The sequence below is a fragment of the Calypte anna genome, chromosome 2 (genome assembly GCF_003957555.1).
Source record: "Calypte anna isolate BGI_N300 chromosome 2, bCalAnn1_v1.p, whole genome shotgun sequence".
NCBI lineage: Eukaryota > Metazoa > Chordata > Aves > Apodiformes > Trochilidae > Calypte > Calypte anna.
This window is the reverse complement of record NC_044245.1, coordinates 126,117,799-126,144,980: the sequence shown is the minus strand read 5'-3', so window position 1 is coordinate 126,144,980 and position 27,182 is coordinate 126,117,799.

Sequence of the window (27,182 nt, the reverse complement as noted above, 5' to 3'; positions counted from 1 at the left end):
GAGGAGATGAATGAGACACTAGAGAATTTTATCTCAAAAGACCTTAAAGAACTATAAAAATTAAAATTGTTTTTTTTTCAGAGCATCTTTAAAAGTTTCATCTGATGGAGGTGGTGGGGGGAATTCACATGTATACATCTGTGTAGGGAGGAAGGTGGGGGAGGGAGGAAGATATGCATTAGCTTGAAAACTGTGTGTTAAAGAAATAAGTAGCTAAATCACATTAAGCTGTAGCTAGGGTTTTCTGTGGTGTTGTCCCTTGATTTTTCTCTGCATCTGCATTTGTGTGTAACCTGTGCCATGCCCCCCATGTCCCTCAAGACTACAGCCTTGGTATTCTCTTTCATTCCTCTGCACTGGATTGTTTTTCCATCTAATTCTCTGGCTCTTCCAATATTTTCCCTGTGAGAGATATATCATTTTGTTGTAGCAAAATTACATTTCCTCCTCTTCTTCCCATGCAGGGCATCAACAATCAGAACCTTTCAAGCCTGAAGAAGGCCTGTTCTCAGTGTCTAAACTTTCTACCACAGTGCCCAGGCACCAAATGGAGTAAATTCCATTTGGTGCTTGTAGCCCATAAATGGTGAGGTGCTTGCAGGATTTGTCTGGTAATCCCATTCCAGACAGGATCTATTGATACCTGGCAACCTCAGCATGTTGGGAATTTAGGAAGTTTCTGATGAAAAGAGGAAGAAAACTGATAGCAAAACCTCTGCCTATAAAGACATTTAAAATTTCTGCTCTGAAGTTAGAAATGATTTATTAAGGAGAGGCAAGATTACTTTGTAGCAGGAGGAGCCCTTCTTGCTCCTAGGGCTGCTCCTGAGGCCTCGGGATCTACCCCTTCTTGCCTGCTCCTGGGGCTCCTCGAGCTGTGGGCTTCTCCATCCTCACTGAAGAGTGAGAGCCCTCTCCGTGGGTGTCAGCTGCTCTCTTATTGGCCCCCTGCTCCTGCACATGCTCAGGAGGGAGGTCAGACACAGGTGAACCCACACCCACTCATCAATAACTCAGGGCACCTGGTCCTGTCTCACTACATTACTTCATTCAGGATATCACAGACTTGATGGGCTTGGAAGGGGCCTCTCAAGATCATCTGGTTAAAAGCCCTTTCTCAAGCAATATCAGCTAAGGCAGTTTGTCCAGACCTATATCCAGTCAGGTTTTGAATATCTTGATGAAGACTCCACAATAACTCTCACAGGAAATATGTGTTTTCATGTGTTTGTATAGACTTTCATGTTTCAGTTTTGTGCCTGTTGTTTTTTTTTGTCCTGTCAGTGACCACTAGTAGGAATAGTTTGACTCCCTTTTCTTTATTCCCTCCTGTCAGATATGTGTACACATGGATAAGGTCTACCCTAAGCCTTGTCTTTTCTCAGCTGAATAGTCCCATCTTTCTCAGACTGTTCTTGTAGACAAGATACTTCCTTAATCACTTTAGAGACCTTTCTTTGGACTTGCCTCAGTAAATCCATGTCTTTCATACCAGGGATTGGACCTGGAACTCCAGATATATCTCATCAGTGCTGACAGAGAAGAAGGATCATTCCTCTCCTCCTGCTGGCACTGAGCCTTGTAATGCAGCCCAGAATGTTGTTGGCCATCTTTGCAAGAGGGACATTGCTGTCTTGTGGCAAGCTTGTTGTCCACCTCAACCTCCAGGTTATCTCTGCAGAGCTGCTTCTCAACCCCTCAGCCTCTCAGCCTGTTCTGGTGCCTGCAGTGATTCCTCCCCAGATGCAGGACTTTGCATTTCCTTTTACTGATCTTCAGAAGATTCCTGTCAGCCCATTTCTTCATCCTATCCAGATCCCTCTGAATGGCAGCCACTCCTCCTAGTTTTCATTTTTGTGGATCATTAGGAGCCAAACAGGAAGCTTTTCCATCAGAACTAGCCAGACTATATTAAGTGAAGCTTAGGAAAAAAAAAAAAAAAAAGAAAAAAAAAAGAAAGTCATCCAGAAGCAGAAAGACAGCATAGAAAACTCCCACCTTAAACATTAAAAGTCTGCAGATTTTTAAGCATCTAAAAATACAACATTAAGCATGAGGTTCACCTTAATCACCATTATAGCTATCAGTTCCATTTGTCATCTCCCAGTCACTGCCACCAGGAGAGGCCAGCCAAGCCAGAACTCAGAACAGCACCACATTATTTTGTTATCACTTTGTGGCTTATCACTGAGCCTGAATAAAAAGAGAATTACATTGTTGAAATGTGCAGCATCTTGGAACAGATAGTCTTTTTGTCCAGACATTTTTTATCTCTGATGGTTTTACCTCTTCTCTCACTATCTATTTTCTGCTGTAGAAGGCAGTAAGATATCTGAAAATTTAATGTAATATTATGACATGCCATGTACAGAGAGGCCCATAATATTAAAAGGACACATTCATTCACACTCTTCAGCTCTGCCTTGCTAATTTTAAGTCTTCAATCAATGAGGTAATTTATTACTCCATGTAGAAGCTGCTCTAATAAGAAACCTTTAGAATCACAGAATCATTTTGGTGAGAAAATATCTTTAAGATCATCAAGAGCAGCCCTTAACCTAGCACCATGAAATCCCCCATTAACCATATCCCTAAGCACCACATCTTCATGTCTTTGAAGCACCTTCAGGGAGGTCACTCAGCCACTTCCCAGAGCCACCTGTTCCAGCGCTTAAAAACCCTTTCAGTGAATAAAATTTTCCTAATATACAATCTAAACATCCCCTGTCACAACTTGAAGCTGTTTCTTCTTGTCCTGTGCCTCTATGTTCAGAAAGATGGGCAATGAGGGGATTTTCAATGAAATGTACTTCATTCAGCAGATGAGTTTTGAACAGAACACACCAGAAGGCTGAGGAAGATGGGCCAGAAACTTCAAGAAGTGCTGAGATTGTTTTTAGATGTGGCTTAAGTGGAGGAATGACACTACAGCTGATGACATTGCTTTGCTGAACACTACTACCTGTGTTGGATGAACACTACTGTGTTGGATGAAAAGCCCAAGAGATTTCTATCTGAAACACAGCCCAAAAGCAGTGCAGAAAATTTTCATCAAAATGCTTGAGGTTTATTATGCTTTAAAGTGAAATCTCATATTTTGCTGTCAGACATGCAGTCCTTGCAAACAAGCAAAAACCAGACTGAACTTTAAATCACTCTTTACTGGTTCCCTAATAGACTCTTATAATCTGCAGGTGAACTTTAAAGGGAGAAATTTATTCTCCACAAGCCCAGTGGCTGAGGTTGTTGTTTTGCAAAGGAGTCACAGCTGAAGCATAGCAAATTATGAAGAAATCGTGACTCTGTTATGTGACTCTGGTTATTTGGGTTTTTGTGTATAGGTCTTCTGCTTCTGTTCTCTCTCATCTGGTCTGAGAGTGCTCTGTCTGCCTCCATCTGCCTTTTTCAGCTGAAAGGAAAATTAGGATATATCTTTCCCTTGGAAAGTCTGTCAGTAAAAATGGCAGAGAGGGAGGGATATTAACTGAGGTTTGTATCAAATGCCAGATTTGTTTTCTCAAAAAAGACCATTATGGAGGTATGAAAAAGCTGTGAGATTAGGAAAAAAATATCCAGTGGGAAATCTTGTGGTACATCAATGTCCCCTACACAGGTGCAGGACCTTGCACTTGGTCTTGTTGAACTTCATGAGCTTGGCATGGGCCCACCTCTCCAGCCTGTCAAGGTCCCTCTGTATGACATCCCTTCCCTCCAGCGTGTCAGCCACACCACACAGCTTGGTGTCATCAGGGAACTTGCTGAGGGTGCACTCAGTGCCACCGTCCATGTGACTGACAAAGGTGTTAAACAGGACTGGTCCCAGTACTCATCCTTAAGGGACTCCACTTGTCACTGGTTTCCACTTGGACATGGACCCATTGACAGCCACTCTTTGGGTGCATCTATCAAGCCAGTTCTTTATCCACCGAGTGGTCCATCCATCAATCCCATGTTTTACCAGCTTGGAGAGCAGGATGTTGTGCAGAACTGTGTCAAAGGCTTTGCTCAGGTCCAGGTAAATGATGTTGGTTGCTCTTCCCTTGTCTATTGATGTTGTGTTTTTTCATAGAAGGCCACAAGGTTTGTCGGCCACAATTTGCCCATGGTGAAGCCATGATGATTATACCCAGTCACCTCTTCATTATTCTTCTGCTTCAGCAGTGCCTCCTGGAGGACCTGCTCCATGATCTTACCAGGCACAGAAGTGAAACTGACTGGCCTGTAGCTCCCTGGATCTCCCTTCTTTCTCTTTGTGAAAATGAGGGTTATATTTCCCCTTTTCTACTCAGTGGGTACTTAAATGGACTACGAGTTCTGCCAGTTCCCTCAGTACCTGTGGGTGTATCCTGTCAGGTCCCGTGGACTTATGCACTTTCAGGTTCTTCAGATAGTCATAAACCTGATCTTCACTTACAATGAGCAATTCTTCCTCCCAACCCTTGCCATTGTCTTCTGTAACTTCAGGAGTGTGGCTGGAGCCCTTGCCTGTGGTGAAGAATTCACTGAGAACCTCAGCCTATTCCATATCCCTTGTAACTAGTTCTCTTGTTTTCTTTCTGAAGGGGCCCACACCTTCCCTAGTCTTCCTTTTGCCATTAATATACCTATAGAAGTTTTTGCTATTCCCCTTCATAGATCCCCCCTGGCTAGACTTAGTTCTAACTGAGCTCAGACAGCTCCTTATATGCCTCTCATTTTTTATATCGTTTCTTCCATTCCTTGTAAAATTTCTTTTTGTATGATAGTGTGTCCAGGAGCTCCTTTTTCATCCAGGTAGTTTTCCTAGCACTTTTCTGCCTTCCTCTTTTATCCTCTGTCAGGATACTTTGCTCCTGGCCATGGAGAAGGTGATCCTTGAATACTGACCAGCTGTCCCAGGCCCCTCTTCCCTCTAGGGCTTTGTCCCACAGTGCTTTGGCCAGCAGATCCCTGAAGCGACCAAAAAAGTGAGGGTCAGAAATTTCAGTCATGAAAAGGATGGAATTGCAGCTTCCTCCAGAGCAGTACAGAAACATCAAACTCCTGCTGAGGGAGACAAATGTAGACTGGAGGTTTGTCTCACCCAGCCTTCTGTTGCTGGCACCTGGCAGATGGTTCAAAAAGCGAGGACTTGTTGGAACTGCAAGAAAGTTCAGACCATAGTCTTGTAATAGGGATTTGAATCTTGACTGCATGAAGGGCTGTTTATCCCTTTGGATTTTGTAATGTAAGAATTAATGGTTTTTCCTTATAGTTTTCAGAACAAGAATACAAGACTAATACAAATGTACTGTTATTTTGTGTTGTTAATGATTGGCCTGGTTTGGGCTAGGATAAAGGTAATTTTGCTTTCAGCTAAGTCTCTCATAAGTAGCTGCACTTGCTGAAATTAACAGCAAGTTTTTCAGTCAGTGGCTGCTTCTAGGACTGATAAAACTAGATGTTTATAGTTACAGCCAGAGACTGGTGTGCAGAACCAAGGACACTGCTCAGTTCTGAGGAACATTTTGCCATTCAGGAGAAAAGTAGTAAAGAGTTCACACCTGCAACCCTCCCTTAGGGAGGAACAGACACGATAAATGACTAAAATTGACCAGACAGAGTATTCCATCCCATACACGTCATATAAATTTGAGGGATCATGACGGTCAAACCCCTTTTTCCTGCTTCCTTCTTCTCCTGTCCCTATTTGCTTCGGCATCCTGGGAGGATTCCATTCCTTCCTCTGCCTGTGCTCCTGATCCGTGCCAGCCTGAATCTGTGTGCTCTTGCCTCCAGCTCCTGATTGCTGCTGACCCCAGGAGTCCAGACTGGACTTTCCCAGTGCTGCTCTGCAGCCTTGGTGGTGGTGTGAGAGTTACGGGGGGAGAGGGAGGGGAACGTGGTATCAATTTTCCTGTATATTTGTATATATTTAGTAATTTTTCCTTTTTATCATTGCTGTTTCATTCCAACCCATAAGCCTCTCTCCCTTATTCTCTCTCCTTTCTTTTCAGGGAGGGAAGGGGGATTAATAGAGAGCATCTGTTACTCAGTTTAATTGCTGGGCCAGCGTTAAACCGTGACACTGCTGTGAATCCTGTATGGTGTTCAACAGATGGGCAGAAGAAGAGCTACTGTGGATGGTTTAGTGCTTAGGGATTGTAGGGTGGATGGATGGACTCTGTGATCTTAGAGATCTTTTCCAGCTTTGATGATTCTATGGTTCTATGAAGGGTATGTGAGAAAACCTGGAACAATCTAAATAAGAAAGTTTTTAAACTGAAAATCACTTTCAGAATTTGATGGGACAAGGTCCTAATCAACCCAATGTATCTTTGAAGTTGTAATGCTTTGAACAGGGGGTTGGAAAACACGATTTTCAGAGGTCTGTTTGTACCTGGATTGTTCTGAATGACCCTGCTCTGTTACTCTTAAGTATCTGACAAAAGTTTGCAGCAAGAAATAAAGCTGGACCAATTGTTTTATTCTCTTCCTTTTGGAGAAATGCATTCATTAATGACTTATTTCTCAGCTTACCTCTTTGAAACCTCAGTGTCTTGTACTTGGGAGATCTCAACCTGTGGCTGCACCATCTGAACAACAGATCTGTCACCAAGGTGCAGAGTTTTGTAGCAAGACACGAGTTAAATACATGCAGCTATTGGCAGTATTCTCGGTCAAGAATTTCTTTCTCTCTGGTTCCCTTCTAATTTCAACAGTAAATTGCTGACACGTCACCCTGGAAATCTTTTAAAGAAGAGGAGATTAAATAAGTGGAAAGCATTTTAAAGTAAGACCTTGGAAAATATGAGTGTACAGTGTAATTGGAGGACATGAATTCAACTGGTGTGAAATTAAGTCATTTGCAAACATATGTCATCTCTAGCACTTTCCTTAACCTCCTGTGTGTGGGCAGAGGAAGCAACCTGGGAAAGCAGAAGTGTCTGATTTGTGGCCACTTCAGTTAATGGCCTCAGATGGTAAAGTTGCATGTGAGCTTCATGTCACTGGTGGATGAAAGAGCTCCTGCTCCCTCCTCTGCCCCGAGCTGCATCCTCCCACTCCCCTTGCATTAGTCCCTGTGTGTGTCAGATCCCATCCCAAGCCCTCTCCTCACTAGCACAGCACAAAGGTGACCTGCAGAAATAAAATGGTTGGGTCCATGACATTGAGTCAGCTCCATGAAGGGTTCCACAAATACCAGAAGTGGTGTAAATCTGGGGAGAGATAAGGGAGTGAGAGAGGAAGGGCAGAGCTGGGTAGAGGCTCCCAGGTACCCCAGGGGCAGTGAGCTCTTGGATCAGTTCAGCAAGCTTGTGGCACCCAAACATCTCCCAGAAATACAATGACAGTGGATTCACTAAAGGTCCATGAAAATAACCCTCCCTAGAGCCTTGTTCTTACCCTTCCAAGACTTTCTCCTTTAAGGAAGACAGGCACCAAATATTGGCACTGAGACTTAAACCCGGTCAGGCAAAGTGGTTATGATAATCTCAAAAATACCCCTTTATTTTCCTTTCTACCTCCACGGTAACTTCAGACTCAGAAACCTTCATGCACATTTAAAAATAGAAGACATTGACTTGTTTGATTCTGCACTTGATTTCTGCCTTTCTACCACTTCTTTACCTATGAAAAGTTAAATTACCTTTCCCAGGAATGTAGCAGACTCCTAAGAATTAAATTAAAAACTCCAGTATTTCTTCAGTTAATCAACAGATGTCTTCTGGAAGGCTGGATGAGGTTATGAGGAGCTTTGTAGTATATGTTGTTTACCTAAAAATATCTTCTTAGGTTTACTCCCACATAAAAGAGGAAGAAATTAATAATAGATTTATGTATGATGTTACACTTTTAAAACTACTAATATCATGTTTCTGAACTTATAGGGAAACAGAAATTACGGAAAATGGAGGCTTACTCAGATACTGTTGAATCTGTAATTAACACCCATGACTCCAAGTGTTGTCAAGTTCTTTGAGGTTTTAGTGAATTAAATTTTTATATCACAGGAATGTTGTTGAGCCAGATAAATGTCACAGACACATCTAGAATTGCATGTTTAATGGCCTGAAAGTAGTAACAAGATTGTAGACCAAACAAACCATGGCAAGCAAAGCCCAGTCCAGCCATAATTAGGATTGTAAAATGAGTTTTAATACACACCCTTTATAGAGAATTTTGGCTTTATACACCACTGCTATGGATGTACTCAGTTGCATCTCAGTCCTCTCCATGACATGCTGATTTCCATGTTGAAACAGGCAAAGGGCTGGGCTGAAGCCCACTTCTTTTGGTGGGTTATGTCCATTTCTGCTTCCCTGTACCTGCTCAGAATAGAGGGCAGGTCACAGAGTGGTATTCCACCCCCACAAGATAGAGAGGAGACTGGCATTAGATTTCCTTATCACATCCATATGGGATAAGAAACTGAACGAGAGCTTTAGTATTCAGATTTAATGAGCAGGAAAAAAAATCCATTTAAGAAACTGTCATAAAGGGCTTTTTTTCTTGACACAGGTAAATATTCTTATCTAACAGTGACATTAATAAAGGAAGAATGTTAGGAGTTGGACACTATATTGGCAAAATCAAAACTTCAGGGCTAGAATCCTACTATTGGAAAAATGAAATAATTTCCATGGTAACAGTGAAGAAATTGTTCTGTGAAAAAGAAAGAGAGAGTGTGACTCAAACCAGAACTGCTCAATACATTTCCTATGTGAAAAAATAAACCAAAACATTTTAAGCAGAATAAGTAACTATAGCATATGTGAAGTGTCCTAATAACCTCCCACTACAAAACATATTACTTCCCTGTGGCTTCAATAGTCTTTTTTTTTTTTTAATTAGGGGACAATGGGAAATTTGATCTCATGTTTATGAGGAAATGATGTTCCTCTAACCTTTCTTGTTTGTAATCAGCACATTGTTTGTATATTAGGCAGGACACTATTCTGTATTACTGCCTCACAGGACAGTGGTATCATTGGAGAGGTGGTAAACATGCAATTTATTTATGTAGGGATGACTGAAGGAAAGCACACTTTAACTTGAACTGGAATTTTCATGCCTTTTGATTGCAATGAGATTTGAAATTTTCATTCCAATCACTTCTCTTAACAGGCTTAATTCTAAACCCATTTTTGTTAAAATAACTGTGCACGTGGGCATTTATGTTATTATCTTTTTAAGATCATAAATGAGACCTTTTAAGTCAGCTAGATGTTATATTACCATTACCCAAAGAATTATTAAATGCTTTTCCTAAATTAATCTTTTTACTTAGCAGCAGGCCTTTGTGCAGAGGACAATTCAGAATAAAGGATCTAGAAATCTACTTTGCATCTTCCTATAATTTTCAGCAACCATCATTTGTTCCACCTTGAGACATTATGCTGGAAGGCCTCATACCCTGGGAGGAAAAACATTAAGTCTTCAAATTTGCAAAACCATAATATGGTGTATGTTTTCATTCTAGATGGCCCAGACTGGGAAAAAATATAATAAGGGAAAGTATTTGTTGTTAATCTGGGATGGAGGGAGACAATGAAGACACTACAAGTTTTCCCACCTCTGCCTGGAGTTAGGGGAGCTGCAGGGAGCTGTTAGTAGGGTAAGTGCATCCTACAGCTTCCTCTGTGGCAACACACAGAGTGATAGTCCCTTATATTAGGACTTTCATTTATTCAAAATAATGTTTCACTTGCTTCCATGGTAGTTTGTGGAAGTAGAAGTAGTGGACAACACACATAAATGAAGTCTAAGTGTTCAGGGACATTGTACCCAGACCACAGCAAGATTTGACATCAGTGGATTTAATGCCCTTTAGAGCAGCTCAGTTGCTGAACATGAACATTTACTCCAGAACTGAGTCCAGCTAAAGATAAAATTTTATCTTTCACATTGCTCAGTTTTGTAAAGTGAATCTGTTACAAAACAAGTTGGAGGTTTTTTTGGCTGGTTGGTTGGTTTGGTTTTTGGTTTTTTTTATATTTGTTGGCTTTTTCTAATTGCACATTACCTAGAAACTTTTCTAAGAGTTAGAATTTGGATCTAAAGGCTTTTACACAAGGCACTGTAGGACCATGAACAGTTAAAAGAAGATGCTTCATGATTCTACAGATGGAAAGTAACAACAGATCAATAGCTAAAGAAAATGAATGTATCTTTTATAAGGACAGGTATCAACTGGCTATTTCTTGACTTTTTGGTTGCATCAATCATTTTTCTTCTCTTCCTCTTGTCTTAGGCAATATTTGAGAAGGTGAGGGGTTTGTGGGGCTTTTTTTTTTTTTTTTTTGTGGGAGGGTGGTGGTGGTGGTCTTTTTTTAGAGGAATATTCCAGCTTGGGGCCCCAAGTAAAGTATAATTCATATTTCATTTGTTTGAAAATAGAGCCATTCAAACCAAACAACTTGTGACACTGGCACCACCCCAGCCCATTGCTGTGGTCAATTCAGCTGCCTCTGAAGTAATTTCAGATGGCAGTGTTTAGCATTGCCACAAAGAAGAACAAATGGAGATTTATAAAAAAGGGTTAATAAACCTTTTTAAACATGAACTTTACCTTAGACCCACAAACACAGAGATTTTGTCTCTCCTAGCCTGTTCTTGCTGTTTAATTGTCTTTCAAGCATAATGCCTTCGGTATAGTAGGACCAGCCAGGATGAATTAAAAGGTTACAAAAAAAAAAAAATTTAGACTTTCCAAATACCTCTTATATGCAGATTATGGTCAAGTCTGTTGGAGGCAGAGAGAGATGCAAGACAGTGCATGGACCATTTCTTCTTCTGAAGTTCACTACTTTACCCTAAAGCCTGTGTTCTCACATATAGCTAAGCAGCAACTTCATAAATACCTTTCTTTCCTCAGATGTGTCTGGCCTGTCCTGGATTTCCAAAATTAGTTCCTGTGACAACAGCAGTGCCATGGTGTCACATGGTGCCTCATGGGTGAATTTCTCATCTGTGGAGAGAACAGCTCATCTAGGTTTAGTATCAATGAGCACATGAATGTATTTTTTGGGAGGTGAAAGCCATGATTTGAGTTGTTTGCACTGTTTAATCCTCCAGTCTGCATTATTTTTCCTTGTGTTCTAGCTGAACTCATTTTAGCACTATCACGGACATACTATCATATCATTTAATTTGATGCTGCCTTATTGAAGCTTTATGCATTCAGTGAGATACTGTAACCTATATTTCATGTCTGGCATTCAGTTTGCACTTGTGAGGATGCTGTTGCTTTGTCTTTGTACCTAATGCCAACCTGGTCTTGCCAACAATTTATTTGTAATTATTATTATATTATTTTGAAGTTTTTTCTGCAAGTTACTGCTTGCTTGCTCAGTATGGTACATTTTCACTTGGTTTTTCTTGTCTGTAAACTTTGTCCCAGTGATTTCCCTAGCCATAGTTATTGCAAATTATTCAATATATTGTGCATTAAATATGATAATTTTTTTCTCCAGAAGTCCTCCTTTATTTTCCTGGTTTGTATTTGTGCATGTTGCCCATACTTAGTTCTATTTTGGTCTTTGTTACTTGGAGAATCATTATTCTCTACATGTGTACAAGAGTTTATTTACCAGATTTGCTCATATCTGTACCATCGGAGGGTCTGTGTACATTCTCTGGGCTTTTACATACAAACTCTTTGTCCCTTATTCTTAATCCCTCTGATCCATTTCATCCCCCTGGATCTAGCAGCTGCATGAATTGGTGACAACTGTGCTTTGGTACTCTGAGAATATAGTGTTTCCACAGATTTTTGTTTACATACATCAACATAATTGAGCAGTTTCAGTATTTTCCTGGGTCTTTACTCTGTTTGCCACATAGTGCATTGTGGGTAGAGCATGTGATGGTACAATTGCTCTTACTCTGTTTTCTTCTTTTATCCTGACTTCTTTCCATTTCCATTTGTATTTGAAATTATGCATGAGTTCTAATTATATCCTTATTCAGTCTCATCTGATCAGGATATGCCAGCATGATCATTATTTATATTTTTCTTTGGTTTTGTATTTTTCTACATATTTTCCCCATTCTTTTTAATTTCTGATTGTAGGACTTGAAAGTACTGAAAGACTGCAGTTTCTGAAATAATTTTCTGGATTTGGTTCCTCAAGTACAAAGAGATGTGTGACATTTAGCCCTTGTGCAACATTTTAGCAGCAAGCAGCTGCTAAAAGCACTTACTATTCAGCACTGCAGAGTTAAAACACAAACCACAAACACCCTGGCAAATCCATAAAACCTGGCAAAAACTCCTAGCAATCAAGTACCCTTGAACCTTGCTGGGACTTAAGCAACCATAGCATGCATTAGCTTTATTCATAAAGGATGTAAGCTTAGGTATAGCCTATGTTAAAAAACTTCTTTCTCACCATGCCTTTAGAGGCAGAAATCTCCTGAAATGGGCAGCACAAATTCAACCTGAGTCTGATTTCCCAGACCAGTATAAAAACTTGCATAGTACAAAAATTAATGCTTTAGAAGACTCCTGCTGTGGAGGAATAACAGAGCTGAGATAAACCACCCTCTTATACAGATTACAAAGGGGACAAAGTGCTTCACAACATACAGCATTACCATTTCGAAATGCATTTTCTTCCATCAAAAAATGAAATTCTAGAGCATAACTTGTTATGCCCCACTGAGAGGTTTATCTGAAAATTATGGAACTGTTTGGGTCAGGAAGTATATTCCTTGTTAGAGTTCAAGTTAAAACAAAAATTCATCCTACATTTAACTCTTCAAAGTATTAGACTATTCAACATCTTTTTTGAAGCTCCTGCAGTTTAGTGCAAGGGCCATAACTTTTTTTCAGTCTTTCAGAAGTAACTGTGATTTCCCAAAGGATCAAGGAATTTAGGAGCTTGGATCCTACTGGAAGAAGCCACAGGTATACAGGAGCCTTAGTTCCTTGATTTATAAGGCCAGGGCCTGGTTTGCTACCTAGATCATCCTGGTGAATGAAGCTTAAACTTGTACATTTTTAGAGACTAATACACTAAATCCATGTATACATGCTCTTCCCTGAGTTGCTGGAGATTCTGAGAGGACCCTTTGACTCTGTAGAAGTTTAGCAGCTGGTCAAAGATTCTTGCTGCTGCCCACGTGGAAGAATGGGTACATTCAACAGGTAATTCTATCTTCTATCTGAGACATGTTCTGATGAAGGCATGGATCACATTTTGAAGAGATGTGTCTCTCTGTTGACTGAGGCTGAATCCCAAGTGCCTAATTTATATCAAATTACTACTGATGGACTAAAGTTAAGTAAGGTGAATTTCATTACCCATCATTTCCTCTACTTGCCTGCCATTATTATCCAGGGATCTTACCTAACCTACCAAGGCTGGTGTCTATTCATTTATCAACTTTTACAATGTGGATCACAGCAAACGGAGAGCAATTAATGTCATCTACCTGGACCTGAGCAAAATGTTTGACATTGTTCCTAATGACATCCTGGTCTCTTTATATGAATTTGAGGATGAACCACTCATCCTCAAAAGAATTGGCTGGATGGTTGCACTCAAAAAGTAGTGGTCAACCAAATGGAGACCAGTGACAAGTGGAGTTCCTCTGGAGCTGCCATTTAAAACAGGGGCTGGTGCCATTTAAATCTTTGTTGGAGGTATGGGCAGTGGAATTGAGTACACTCTAAGCAAGTTTGCAGAAGACACTAAGCTGTGTGGTGTGGTTGACACACTGGATGGAAGAGAGGTCATCCAAAGGGACCTTTACAGATTGAGAGGTGGGCCCAGAGCAACCTCAATAAGGCCAAGTCAAGGTCCTGCACCTGAGCCAGGGCAGTCCCAGTCACAAATACAGGTTGGGCAGCAAATGGATTGAGAGCAGCCCTGAAAAGGACTTGGGATTGTGGATTGTTGATAAGTTCAACATGAGCCAGAAATGTGCACTTGCAGACCAGAAAGCAAATGACATCTTGGGTTGCATCAAAAGAAGTGTGGCCAGTAGGTTGAGGGAGGCAATTCTCCCTTTCTGCTCTTGTGAGACCCCATCTGGAGTAATGTGTCCAGGTCTGGATTCCTCAACACAAGAAGAACTTGGAGCTCCTGGAGCAAGTCCAGAGGGCAACAAAAACAATCAGAGGGCTGGAAGATGGCAAGCTGAGAAAATTGATGTTGTTCAGCCTGGAGAAGAGACCTTGTAGCAGCCTTCCAGTACTTTAGGGACTCCTACAGGAAAGCTGGGGAGGGACTTTTTACAAGGGTGTGTAGTGACAGGACAAGGGGCAATGGTTTTAAGCTGAAAGAAGTGCCTTCCACCAGAAACCATTCTATGAGTCTATGGTCAATATCCTCCCCTGGGTTATTTAATTCCTTCTTTCTCTCGATTTAGCCACAGGAGCCTGCAAGAAACATGATGCACAGTGTCATCTGTACAGAGCCTGACAGCCTGTGGCTTGCTTTGTCATAAAAAGCAGAGGACAGAAAAGCCATTTGCAAATCAAAACAGTTGCTCAGAAGGGCATGACAATGTGTGACAATGCTCTCCTGTTTGGATATTGACTTTCACGCTACCTTTGAAAGCACATAAAACATTTGGAGGATGAGTTAGGGATTGATTATCTTTCCACAGCTCTGCAGGTTGTCCACGCAGCTATTCATCTTGTTTGGCAAGCAATTTGAAAGGGCTGTAACAGGAACCTTTGGGGCCAATGTAGCAGCATCAAACCCGAACACAGCTGAAATGTACAACCAAGAAATTTGGAATTGGAAATTTGTGTTTATTGATCTTAAATACCAAGTGGTGTAGGGGAAATGGATGGGATGCTGTAACTGCTTCCTGATCTTTTCCAGTCAGAGAGTCCTAGAAGCTAGTTAAGGGCTTTGAGTGCATGTATTTTACTCCCCTGAGGGTGGTGTAGCAGAAACTATCAGTCAACCCTCAGGTCCACGATAGTGTGGTCAAACCCTCACACAGCAGAAGTTTCAGGGTGTCAGGCAAACAAGCCTTGGCTGGGCTGATAAGACAGCTTGTTGGTGCTTTCCTCTGTTGCATTCCTGCTACCTCTCCAGATCTAATTTTCCATCAAAAGGACATCAGAATGGACTGTGTGGCTGCATCCATGATGCCATATTTACAGCCCAGCATATTATAGCATTTCAGCTATGCTAAAGAATGGAGGTAGAAATTGCACTGGCTTGGGGGGGACATACAATCCTCTCAAACATCCCTGCTGTGGGGATGGCAATATCTGGAAGAGGGGAGGGAGAGGTAGATGATTACTGAGATAATGCTTCTGGCATCTCGGGGTGTCTGCTGCTGGACAGGATGGTGCTGCTTATACACATGCATCTACATAGACACATGCAAACAGTTAGCTTAATGTAAGACTCCCAAGGAGTCAAAATTCCCCAGGTAGGCAGACAGACAGACAGATAGACACACATAAAACAATCCCATGCACACCACAAACTACAGGCTGACAGTGCAATTGCAAATGACCCAGGAGAAAGAACCTTGCAGCATTACTGAAGATGCTGGTCCAAGAAGTGACTGGTGGTGTCTGGGCTGGATGCTTCACATGAGGTTACAAAACATGTCAGAACACAGTGTATGCTTCAAGAAATTTGAACTCCTTTGAATAAGCTTCCTTGTCTTGTTTTAGATACACTCAGGCAATACAGCAATGTACTGATTTGCCTTTGTCCAAAATTTGAAATGTACCAATGAAGAAGTTTATTTTGACCCCTTTTTTTACCCAGAAAAGTTCTCCTTGTTATTGTTGCATAACAAATAAAAAGCTCAACAGTTTGCAGCTCAACTTGCAAAGTTCATCTCCAGCACCTGTGATCCCTGTGGTGCATGGGGAGGGGTGGGCATCTCATCATATCTCCCAGTTCCTGTCCAGATCCAGCTGCAACCTTTAAAAAAATGCCTTGAGGTACAATTAGGTGGTGTACAGTTTGGTTTGGTTTCATTCTAAGTTGCGTGAGACTTCAGAGTGTAATAGACATTCAGACTACAGGGACAAAATATGAACAAGTTTCTTGACCTTTTATTCTCCTTGTAAATAATTTAATGGAGCAGACTTCCTTTGAACTTCTTTAAAACACCAACACAATGCCACAGCTGTTCTAAATCTTTGTGCTATCATTTAAGTATCCATCAAACATGATTCAAAATTATTTTACTACAGACAGTGGCTTTAAAGGAAATCTGCATCATGGCAGAAAATCTCTCATAACCATTAGAAAATATAAGTACACATTATTGACAGGTTTATTTGGAGGATGGGAGAGGATGAATCTGCACATGAAATGTAATCAGTAATTACTGGATAAACAAGAATTTTCCTTCCTACTGCCTTTGTAGGAATGACATATGCATAGGCAGACATCAGCAGGGGATCCAGGCAGAGATTCTTCAATATATGTGAAAGAATATTTTACTACTGCTCAGTGTCTCATATGCCTTCCTTTAGCTTTTCCTATATAACCTTTTTTTTACCCTGGTGCTAGTCATTCACTGGGATTGCTCCATCATGGCTTCACTGCAGTTAATCTTATCTGGTCAGCATGATGCTAAGGATTCACAGAGCTCAGAAGATCTTGCACAGACCAAGAAGTGAATCCTCCTGTAACAGAAGCCACAAAAAGGTAACAAAAGTTACTGGGAATTCCAAGTATCCAGCATAGTCTATTTGTTTTAATAGGAGTCACTAACCTTTCCTGACAGTCATCTTGTACCATTTTGTATCCTTGGAAGAAGGAGTGGAACTTCTACATTAGGAGGAAATTCACCCCTCACCAAATGTGATCTTTTGCTTCAATTATCAAAGGTGATCCTTTACAGCAATAATCAGATCTGCAGCTATGACAGCTCAAAAAACAGAATGCAAAGATGGCCTTTATGACCCTTTAGCCTTGATTCACTCTGTGTCTGGAAAAAACATTGACTTTTGTGCTAAAATTAGTCTTCTGTTTGCCTTCTCTTCAGAGCTGAATTTCCCACAAGTCAATGGATCCCTAGAGATAATGTCATATGACACTGATGGCCTGGCTTACCTCTTTCTAGGTAGGAAAATTTTTATTTGTATTTTAACTTGGCCTGCATTTTAATTATCCTTTTGAATAATAGCTAAAGAAAGGCAGTAAGACATTTGCCATTCCTCCAGTCTCTTTGTTATGAGGTGATATCAAATGTTAGTATCAGTGGTTTGTATTGAGGTTCAAAATCTTGGAGTTACTCCTAGAAGTTCTTGAAGACTAATTTCAATGTTTTGTTTTGTTTTTCTTTTCTAAGATGACCAAATAATATTTCATTTTAAACTGAATTCTTACATGAAAGGTAAGGAAAACTTCTACCAAAATATTTGAAAATAATCACTAGCTGAATCAACTTAATAAAACAATCTCATGACACCTCTAGCACCACTATCCATTTCCTTCTTTACAGATTGATGAAGAACCTTAATTTTCTATTACCACCTTTTCAGATTTGCCAGCACTCACCTCCACTGCCTGTCCTGCTGCCAGCCCACCCAGGTTTCCACAGGAACAAAGCCATTGTCCCAACCTTCCCACTCCATGGCCAATTTTTGCAGTACTACCACGACGTGAGGTAAATTTCACAGAAAACATTTCTTTTGTGTTCTCTCTGAATTTACAATGATTCCAGAGCTTTTGCAATAAAACAGTTTGATTTTTGGTCTCTGTCCCGAAGCTTGTGTGCTAGAGTGGTTTGTTGTCTGCAATGAGTATTTGAGAAAAAAACCCAGCATGATGTTCTGGTACTTTGAAGTTGAGGAGCAGATGGCAGTATAGTTAGATTATCCAATATTTTTTCTTCACATTTAATTTGTAGGCTTAATGAATATTGAGCAATGCTGGCTCAATATACTTAATGGGAAAGACAGCTTACATGCAGTGAGTACAGCTAACACAACCAGAGATCTCAAAGCTTTAATGTTAGACATCTAGACAGTGTATCTGTTTTACATTCCTACTTTTTATTTATATGTGCTTGCAGCACATGAGAAGCATCAAGGTAGGTTTCAGATATTGATAAATGTATTCTCTAAGGAGGACTATTTACATTATGTGAATGTGCATATATAGCGAATGGATAGAAGAAACCTTGCACATTTCCCTTGTCCCAGCAGCCTTTGTGCACCATTATATCATTTTGTAGATATAGCAAAATGAGTACTTTAATTTAGAGTTGCAAGTAGAAGCATCCTGTGAGGGTTGAATGCTGCTGTCTGCTGTTTGCTGGCTGTGGTGTCTGGGCACCACACAGGTCAGAGAGGAACAGGGAGCAGATCCAAATCATGCTTTTGGTGTAAGCATGGCCACTGAGCTGATTTCAGAGTGAAGTGGGTTCAGTGACTGATTAGATGATAGAAGCTAGTGCCTAGAATCCCTACTGCACTTTTAATATGTGAAGAGCTTTCATATGTAATATCATGAGGAGAGGCTGAGGGAGCTGGGGGTGTTCAGCCTGAAGAAGAGGAGGCTCCGAGGAGACCTCATCGCTCTCTACAACTCCCTGAAAGGAGGTTGGAGCTGGGTGGGGGTTGGTCTCTTTTCCCAGGCAACTCTCAGCAAGACAAGAGGGCATGGTCTTAAGTTGTGCTGGGGGAGATTTAGATTGGACATTAAAAAGAATTTCTTCACAGAGAGAGTGATCAGCCATTGGAATGGGCTGCCCTGGGAAGTAGTGGATTCTCTGTCCCTGGAGATATTTAAAAAGAGACTGGATGTGGCACTCTGTGCCATGGTCTAGTAACTGCAGTGGTAGTGGATCAAGGGTTGGACTTGATGATCTCTGAGATCTCTTCCAACCCAGCCAATTCTATGATTCTATGATTGCATGTTCTTCCATCTGCAAGACATGCAGGCTGTCTCAGCAGCCTGGTGCTTCATCTCTGAAACCAATGATGGGGAATGTCACATCCTCATGGTGCTCATAGCTTCAGCCCCTCTGAGTGAAGCTTGTTCCCCAGGCTGGTGGGATTCCCAGGGATGAGGCCATCAGAAAGAAATGAGTGCAGTGATGTATTTCCCACAGCCACATCAGAGCTGTCTTGAGAGACTCAAAAGTTTTCCTTGCACTTAAATAATGCTTCTATACCAGCTTCAGTGAGGTTCTTGTAGCCATTGTCAGGTGAATTTCATCATGCTAGACTTTAAATTTGCTATCTAGAGAACTCCAGATGTCTGGGAACCCTTCTAGAGATGATGAAAAGAACGGGGCACCTCCAGGAGGTGATTTGCTGCACTAAAGTAATTTATTTGGTCAAATTGCTTCCCTGCAATCATCTCTCTTCCCATGGCTGTGGAAGAGCCTGGACAGTTAGCAGGACACACAGTTTCCTCTGGAAATTGCTCCACTGCTTCCCTCACTATTGAGCACACAGGATGAAGGTGACTGAGCATATTGTGATACCAGATCATGACCTGGTTTCTCTCATACTCAGTGCTCCATCACTCAGTGGAATTCACAGAGATCCAAGGAGCAGAGCCCAGGAGGTGATGCAGCTCCTCCTTCCTTGAGCACTCAGTGAGTGACCTTCTGCACCCCTTACTGGCTTCTTATCAGCTGGTGACAAGAGTTTCACTTGCTGTAGTGGGAGATCAGACATCCAGTGCACATTCACACACTGAAATTTAATGCAAACCTGATCTCACCCTATGTGCAAAACCACTACAAAGGAATAGTAAGTAAAATAGGATCAGAAATAAAAACTAAACCTACAAGAAGCTGAAGAGCCCTTTTATTAGAATAATGCTACTTGCTTAACATTTAATTTTGCTAAACAGTGAGTGTTAGTATATTCAGGGGAAAAACTGTCAGCAAGTCAGGTTTTAGTGGTGCTGTGGGTCAGCATCTCACCTAGAAAATGTAAGCAGCAGAAAGGGTCACATCACCCTTTCCCTAGCATCCACTTGGGATAGGATTGGATAATTTCTATAGCAGTTCTAGAAAAAAAGAGTCGTTTTCAAAGCATCAGTGCCATACTCTGCCAAATCAGAGGTGTTTTGCATACTTTCCTTTTTCCTCATTCTTATGTTTTCCTGTGGTTTATTTTATGGACAGAGGTGAAAAGGTCATCCAGAGAAAACACAGCTTAGCTGAAGGTAGTAGCAACTTTATAGATCTTCAACAAAATCACTTGCAGTGAAGGAGAATCTGTCTTTGACTATAAGGTTCTTTTTATATTCATGTCATTTGTAAAAAGAGGGGAAGGTTTAAAATCTGAGTTTTCTGCAAATATCTGTCTTTTATCCATTTTTTTTCACACCTTGTTTCATAACTGGTGGCAATCATGTACTGATGGGCACCAGTTTTTCAAGATTAGGATACTTCTATACCATGCAAAGTTTATTTCTATTAGAACATTATACTGTAAACAACATGTCTGTCATACTGCTTGCCTGAAATGACACAGGTTGTCACTTAATTACAAATCACCTGAAGAAACCTAAAGTACTATGTATTATTTCCATCTGGAAAAGCCATTGTATATTCATACATCAATTTTCACAGTGGGTAAACAATAGCTAAATAGCAGAGGAATGAGAGCAAATACATGTAATCAGCACTGCCAAAGTCTACCTGGTTTTTTGTGTTTGATTAATTTGGAACCATTTACTGAAATACTTTTTTTTTTTTTTTAATGTATATTTCTTCTATGCAATTTGGGTTTGAGACAAATTGTATGCTGGGGTTGGTTTTTGGGGTTTTTTTCTATCACTGAAAGCATCTTTGCAAACACAGAAAGAAACAGGGTGCTACAGATTGTAAGAAAATGAGTTTACAAGGGAGAATGTCTGCAAGTAGCAATTATCCCCACTAAGCTGCTTGAAGCAGAAAGGAGAAGGGGAAGTGAGCCCTTGCAGGCTGAAGCCAATGCTTTTGTGTTTGCAGTCCTGGCATTTCCTTTGCCTCACTGGAATTTGTCTGGCACTTGGGAGATAATAATCTTCCTAGGCATGGCTCAGACAAATCTGCTCTCAGGTACTCCAGGCTGCCAGTGTTAGCAGCAGAAAGTAATTAAAGTAATTTTCCTGCACGGGGACACAGCTTTCTGTATCACTGACTGAGTCAGGGGTGGTAAATCTTAGTGGAGGAAATTGTGCATCTGGGGTGGTCCTCTGAGATGTGGGTTGAATACAGGTCACAGCAGGTTGCTTCAACAGGGGAAAAACAAGTCAGGGCTGCATCCTGTACAGGCTGCCTGGAAGAACCATCAGCCTTCAGGAGTTTTCATTACACTCTCTATAGTATCAGGGCATCAATCTTCAGACAAAAACTGGTGCTTTCAGGAAAGAGACTCAACAAATGCCAGGAGCTTCGATAATGTTGCACAATCCTTTTTAGCCAAGGGGAAAAAATTCACTTTTGCAGTACATGCAGCTCAGTTGCTAGAATGTGGTTATCTTGTAAAGTGTGGTTGGTAATTAAAGAGATTAATGTCTTTACTGGGAACTTGAAATGGAGATGTGGTATCAGCTGGCATTTCCTGAAGTGTTTTCTAAACTCAATCCTCCTGCAACCTCTGCTCCTGCTCCGTAGTCATTTGCCTTGCAATTCTCTGAGTTCAACAACAATACTGAGCTTTGGTGACCTTTGGGGATGTTGAATGGAACCTTCCTAACAGGCTGTGAGCCTGCCCCATCTATTGAGGAGGAGAGACCCAGGTTTCATGAGTATGTCCTTGCATGCCTGAAGCCAGGCAGCACCTCCAGGAACCAGGACCAGTCTGGAACCAGGTCTCAGAACCTAGCAGGATGGTCCAGAAAAAAAATTAGGCTGTATAAAATAGCCACATGTTGCTCTGGCCACTTTCAGGATGGAACCATGTTTGTAACCCTGCACTGTTGTTCTAATTAAAAGTTCAGGGAAAGTGTTACCAGTAAATGAAGTTCTTTGTGATCTTTATTTTATAACTCTGTTGAAGTAATTTTTTTTCACCACAGTATTCAAATATTTAACAAGTTGTAATGAATGAGTAGCTCTGTTTTAATTAATGAAGAATCACATTGCTAGGAATGTAATTCCAACAAAGGATGTAAAAATTGGAGGACCTGTATTGTTCAAATTTTCTGTTTCTGTGAAACGCATGTTTATTTTGCTAGAAAATAAATGTTTTATGCCAGAGATACAAATATTGTTTAGTTGCTGTTTCCATTTTTGGCGTTTTTTCTCTCCATGTAGAACTTCCAGCAGCACAAATACTTCAGCAAAAAATTAAATATTATTGAAATGTACATTTACATAATTTAGAGAAAAATATCTTGCCTATTATATCCTAAAGGCTATTACGAAGAAAAAACACATTGTTAGAATGTAGAACTTGAATTTTGTGACCTTTTGTGCTTTATTCTGAGGTAGCTGAAGTCAGAAATGTCAGTTATAGTGTTAATTAAACACAGCTTGACAGTAAGCTTAGATTAATTAAGTAAATGTCTGTCCTGGCAAGTGAAAAGAGGATCCCAGCCTGAACAGAAAAACTACATTGTTCTTTTTATTTAAATTTTGTTATCAGTTGCTAAAAAGAAGGCTACTTATAATTATGTAGCTATTGAAAATCAGTGTCATAGGAAAGAGAGTGAGTACACAGTAAGTATGCTTTTTATGAGGAGTTTATTTGTTGATAAAAGAGCTCTTTGTGTTGTGGTTTCAAGGTTGTTGTGCTATAAAAAGCAACACTTTGTACCGGGATATTGTACCTTTACCTTGTACAAAGTTTTGTGACTGTGTACCAGTGTACTCACATGCATGTTCAAGCTCCATCCAGCCATGCTCTAAGATGATGTACCCTGCCTGGAGGGTAACATGCAGGAGTGCTGGATGCTGACCATAAAGGGTTGCATTTTCACAGGAAAACCTGTGAATAAGGGAGATGAGAAGAACAGTAACTGTGTGCAAAAAAATTAGGCATTTGATTCAAGGAAGTGGACTGTGACAAGGACTTCTCCAGTTTGTTCTTTCTGATTGATATTTCATACTAAAGGTTTTCTTGCCATCTGAAATCAATGGACAGAAATCCAGGTCACTTCCCTCCCTGCTCTGTACTTATGTCTAGTGTTTTTTCTGGGTGAGAACTTTTCTTTCTGTGGCAATCATTTTCTGGATGACTAAACTGGATGACACATGACAGAAGTTTTCTCAGAAAGAAAGAGGGATGTGTCCAGCCATGTCATCTTTCATAGCAGATTGAAGTGAGGAATGAAGACCATTCCTAAGTCAGTCACTGACCTTCACTTCTGAAAGCTAAGGTGAGGTGTCTGGCTGCCCTTGTACAAGCTGGAAAATTAACAGATTCTGTTCATTTTAGTGTTCCCATTTAAAGAGTTTGCTTTACCCAGCTACTGGGCTGGAAAAAAAAAAAACAAAACAGGGAATATTGGAAGGTAGCATGTCTCATTCCCGTCCCTCAGAGTGGTACCTACTCATCATCAGAGACAGTGATCTCAGCTCTCAGGGCTGTGGTGGAAGGGAAGATGCTGGTTCCCATGGAGACAGACAGCATCTCAGTGCAAGATGAGCTGCACCCAGGAAGGCTTTGAATGGCCAGAGCACCCTACATGCTTTGTCATCCTGCCAGCAGGTGGTTTTGTCCTCTTTAGGGACCATGCTGTCTCTAAGGAAAAGCAAAGGAGTGGGGCAGACTGGTGGTCCCTGAGACTATGCTGGGTTTACCTGAAAGTGTGTTCTCTGAAGGTGTGATAACTCAGAGCTGTTTATTTGCAGACTTGCTTTTCCTTGTTTTTGTGAACCTCACTGAAAAATACATTTCCATACTAAATCTGGGGATGAGCTTAATTACAAGCATCAGTTCCAGATGGTATTGCAAGTCTTCAGTGAGAGCAACACTTGAACACAAATTAAAGACTGTTGCAGGGTCCTCATTTTCTTTGCCTTAATTATTAATCTTTCATTCATGAACTTCTATTAAAATGGATTAATTTTTTGAATTATTGCTTTAAATTAAATACTCTATGTGTAATTTCTCTTCTCCAGGTTGAACAACTTGAAGCCTCTCAGCCTGTCTTAACAGGAGAGATGCTTCAGCCCTCTGACTGTTTTTGTGTCCCTCCTCTGAAACTGGCTCTATGTCCTTCCTGTTCCAGAGCTGGATACAACAGATAGGGTCTCACCAGAGCATAGAAAAGGGGCAAAATCACCTCTTTTGACCTGCTCACTATGTTTCTTTTGATGCAGCCCAGAATACCACTGGCTTTCTGGGCTGCTCCTGCTTTTTATCCACCAGTATCCCAGTCATTCTCAGTGGGACTGCTCTCAATCCCTTTATCTCCCAGCCTGTATTGATACTTCCTTTTAATTAGCATACAACAGATCGTGCAGTACAAAATAGTGATATTTGAAACCATATTTATACTAAATATTTTGAAAGTAGCTCTTCTATAATTGGGAATGTGGTAGTCAAAAGTTCTACTAAAAAGACTGTTTATTTTAAATGGTTTTATTTTTAATGGAAAAGACTGTTTATTTTAAATGGTTTTATTTTTAATGGCTCATCAGTTGACTCAGCATGGCCTGAGGACTTCATTTTACGGTAAGGGAAATGTGTCAGACTGTATGGCATAGAAAAAAGTTACCTGGACCATGGAATTCTGAAACTTAGGAAGTTTAACTAAGTTAATTTTAGTCAGGAAAGTAAAGCTGGGACAGGTGATATGGTTCAGCTGATTGGACTGATGCAGAACCAGATTTTTTTGTGAAAAGTATTATCTGTCTGAAAAGTTTAATGAAGGAGATTCTGCAGCAGCAGTAGCCTCTTCTACAGTTTCAGTGAACTAATCATTAGGAGCTACCTATATCCTGTCTAAATTCCAGGCAGCAAACATGCTGGTAATTGAAACCACTTTAAGAGCACCAACAAATTTGTTATATGTCACTGAAGAGAGCTCATAAGAAGAAATCTAACTTTAAAAAAATTATGATTTCTTATGGTTTTTTTCTCAGTGTGTACTGATTTGGTTTTTTGGCTCTTAAAAAGAAACTTCGTGAATTTTCTTTCGAAGAACAAGTTGCAGTGGAATACTTGGCTTTAAACAACAGTATTGCTAGAACAGACAGCTCAAAGTCTGGTTGAAGGGAAAATAATAAGGGGAATATTTGACAGTAGAATTCTGTGATGCAAACAGGGGCATGCTGAAAGGATAAAGGAGTGCAATGTTGAAGAAAAACCAATCTCAGGTAAGGTGTATTCTGTGGAAATCTGAAATCTCTATTCAAAAGTGTTTTTCTTAAGTAGGAAGAGTATGGTATCTGTACAAGTGATCTGCCAACCAAAATGGTGACAATGAGCATGGTACAAAATGATAAAGGAAATAAGAAACACTGTGAAAGCATAAGATGAATATTAAGATGAAAAAAAAAATAGTTTTAAGGCATCATCAATGACAGAGCCATGAAGACACCAGTCAGAAAGTCTATAAGAGAAGAAGAGCTGTTTAGGATACTCTCAAGCATTGCAGAGGATCTGGCTGAAGATGTAGTACCTGAACCCACTTAATCATAGTGAGCAGCTTTGTAAGAAAGAACAAACAGTGGAATCTGACATGGGTATCTCTTTAAAAAGGGATCTGAACCAAAAAGTATGTCTTGAAAGAAAATTGCCAAGAAAAGTGAAGAAAAAGAATTGAAGGAACCATGAAGGATGTTTAAGAAAACCACAAGTGTGATTCAGAGCATCTGATTAGAATTCTATAAAGACCAAACACACACAATAACAAATGGCACAGATGACAAAATAAAGATTCTGGGTGTTAAAAAGCACCCTTCAAAAAAGCACAAATATAAAAAGTAATTAATTCTGTGTACTATTAGTGTATACAATCACAATGGGATATGCTGGAAAAGATTTCCAGAAACAATTTGCTGTATGAATATAAAAAGTAATAAAGCTTTAAAAAAAAAAACCTAAAGATGAAAGCCTTCTGTAATCAGTGACTTGAGGCAACTTTCATAACTAAACTAGATTGGACCTGTAAATTTCCAGCAGTTCAGCCTCCTTAATTTAGCATTACATTAAATGTATAAATACAATTGCTACTCTTCAGATCCAGAATCTCTGCCCTTGGAGGTTATAATGTCCTTATTTCTTTAAAAATTAACAGTGGCTTTCAAGGTGATAATTTCCAAGTGCAACAGCACATGAAGGTGTATGAGTAGAGGAGATACCAAAGGTCTGTAACTCCCCAGAAACTTGACAGAATTATTCAAGTGGGAATCAGCACACTGAATCTGAGTTTGTTTTCAGAGTTTTCAGCCTCCCTTATGTAAACAAAAAGGTACACATGCCCACACAGCCACATACATTTCTCCTTGTAGTTCCTCCTGTTTCATTTCAAAGGGGAGCTAATGGAAACTGCATTTGGATGAGGCTAATCAAAGGAACTGTCATCTTGACATTTTAGTTGCACATGCTAGATTATTAATTCAAGTAGCTATAGAACCACAAATCTACTTTTAATGTAGCTTTTTCTAAGCATCTAGTCATTAATATCAGCAGTCCAAAAAGCACTGTAGCTTCTTGCATAGGTTTCAAGGGTCAATAAAAATAAAAATAGTAATAGCACTGCTTGGAAATGACATACAGCTAATTACAGTTCTATCAAGAACAAGACTAGAATAAGTACCTGCTACATTAGCACTCTCATTTCACATCTGTCATTCAAAATCTTATGCAGCTGAGCAAGAGTACTTCAGACTATATTCGTTGGCATATAATGACAAGGGTCTTGTTTTAGTACAAGCTCCCTCACTATTGCTACATCTAACCCTTGATTGTTTTCCCTAAATCCATTCTATTTACTTCTATAGGTTTACAACATGTGATAAAAGCTATTTTGTCTGGTATTATCTAGCATTGTTGTTCGACCTTAATCTTGATGAGCTAGGACAAACAGATGTGATCCTCAGAATACAGGTGGGAGACAGAAATTTATTTTAAAAATCAGCAGGACTGGGTTTTTGCTCTCAGGAAAGACTGGCTACCCACATCCCACTGATAGAAGCAAAATGAATCGTGTAGAGGGATTATCATCCCTTCTCTTATTTCCAGATACTACTGTGAAACCAAAACCTAAAGACTGCAGGTCCTAGAGCCCATCTGAGCCATCCCAGGTCAACCATTGCTCTCCCAAACCGTTGCTGGGCAAGTTTGGAAGTCTGCATTTGTAAGAAACTGTCTTAATAGAAGG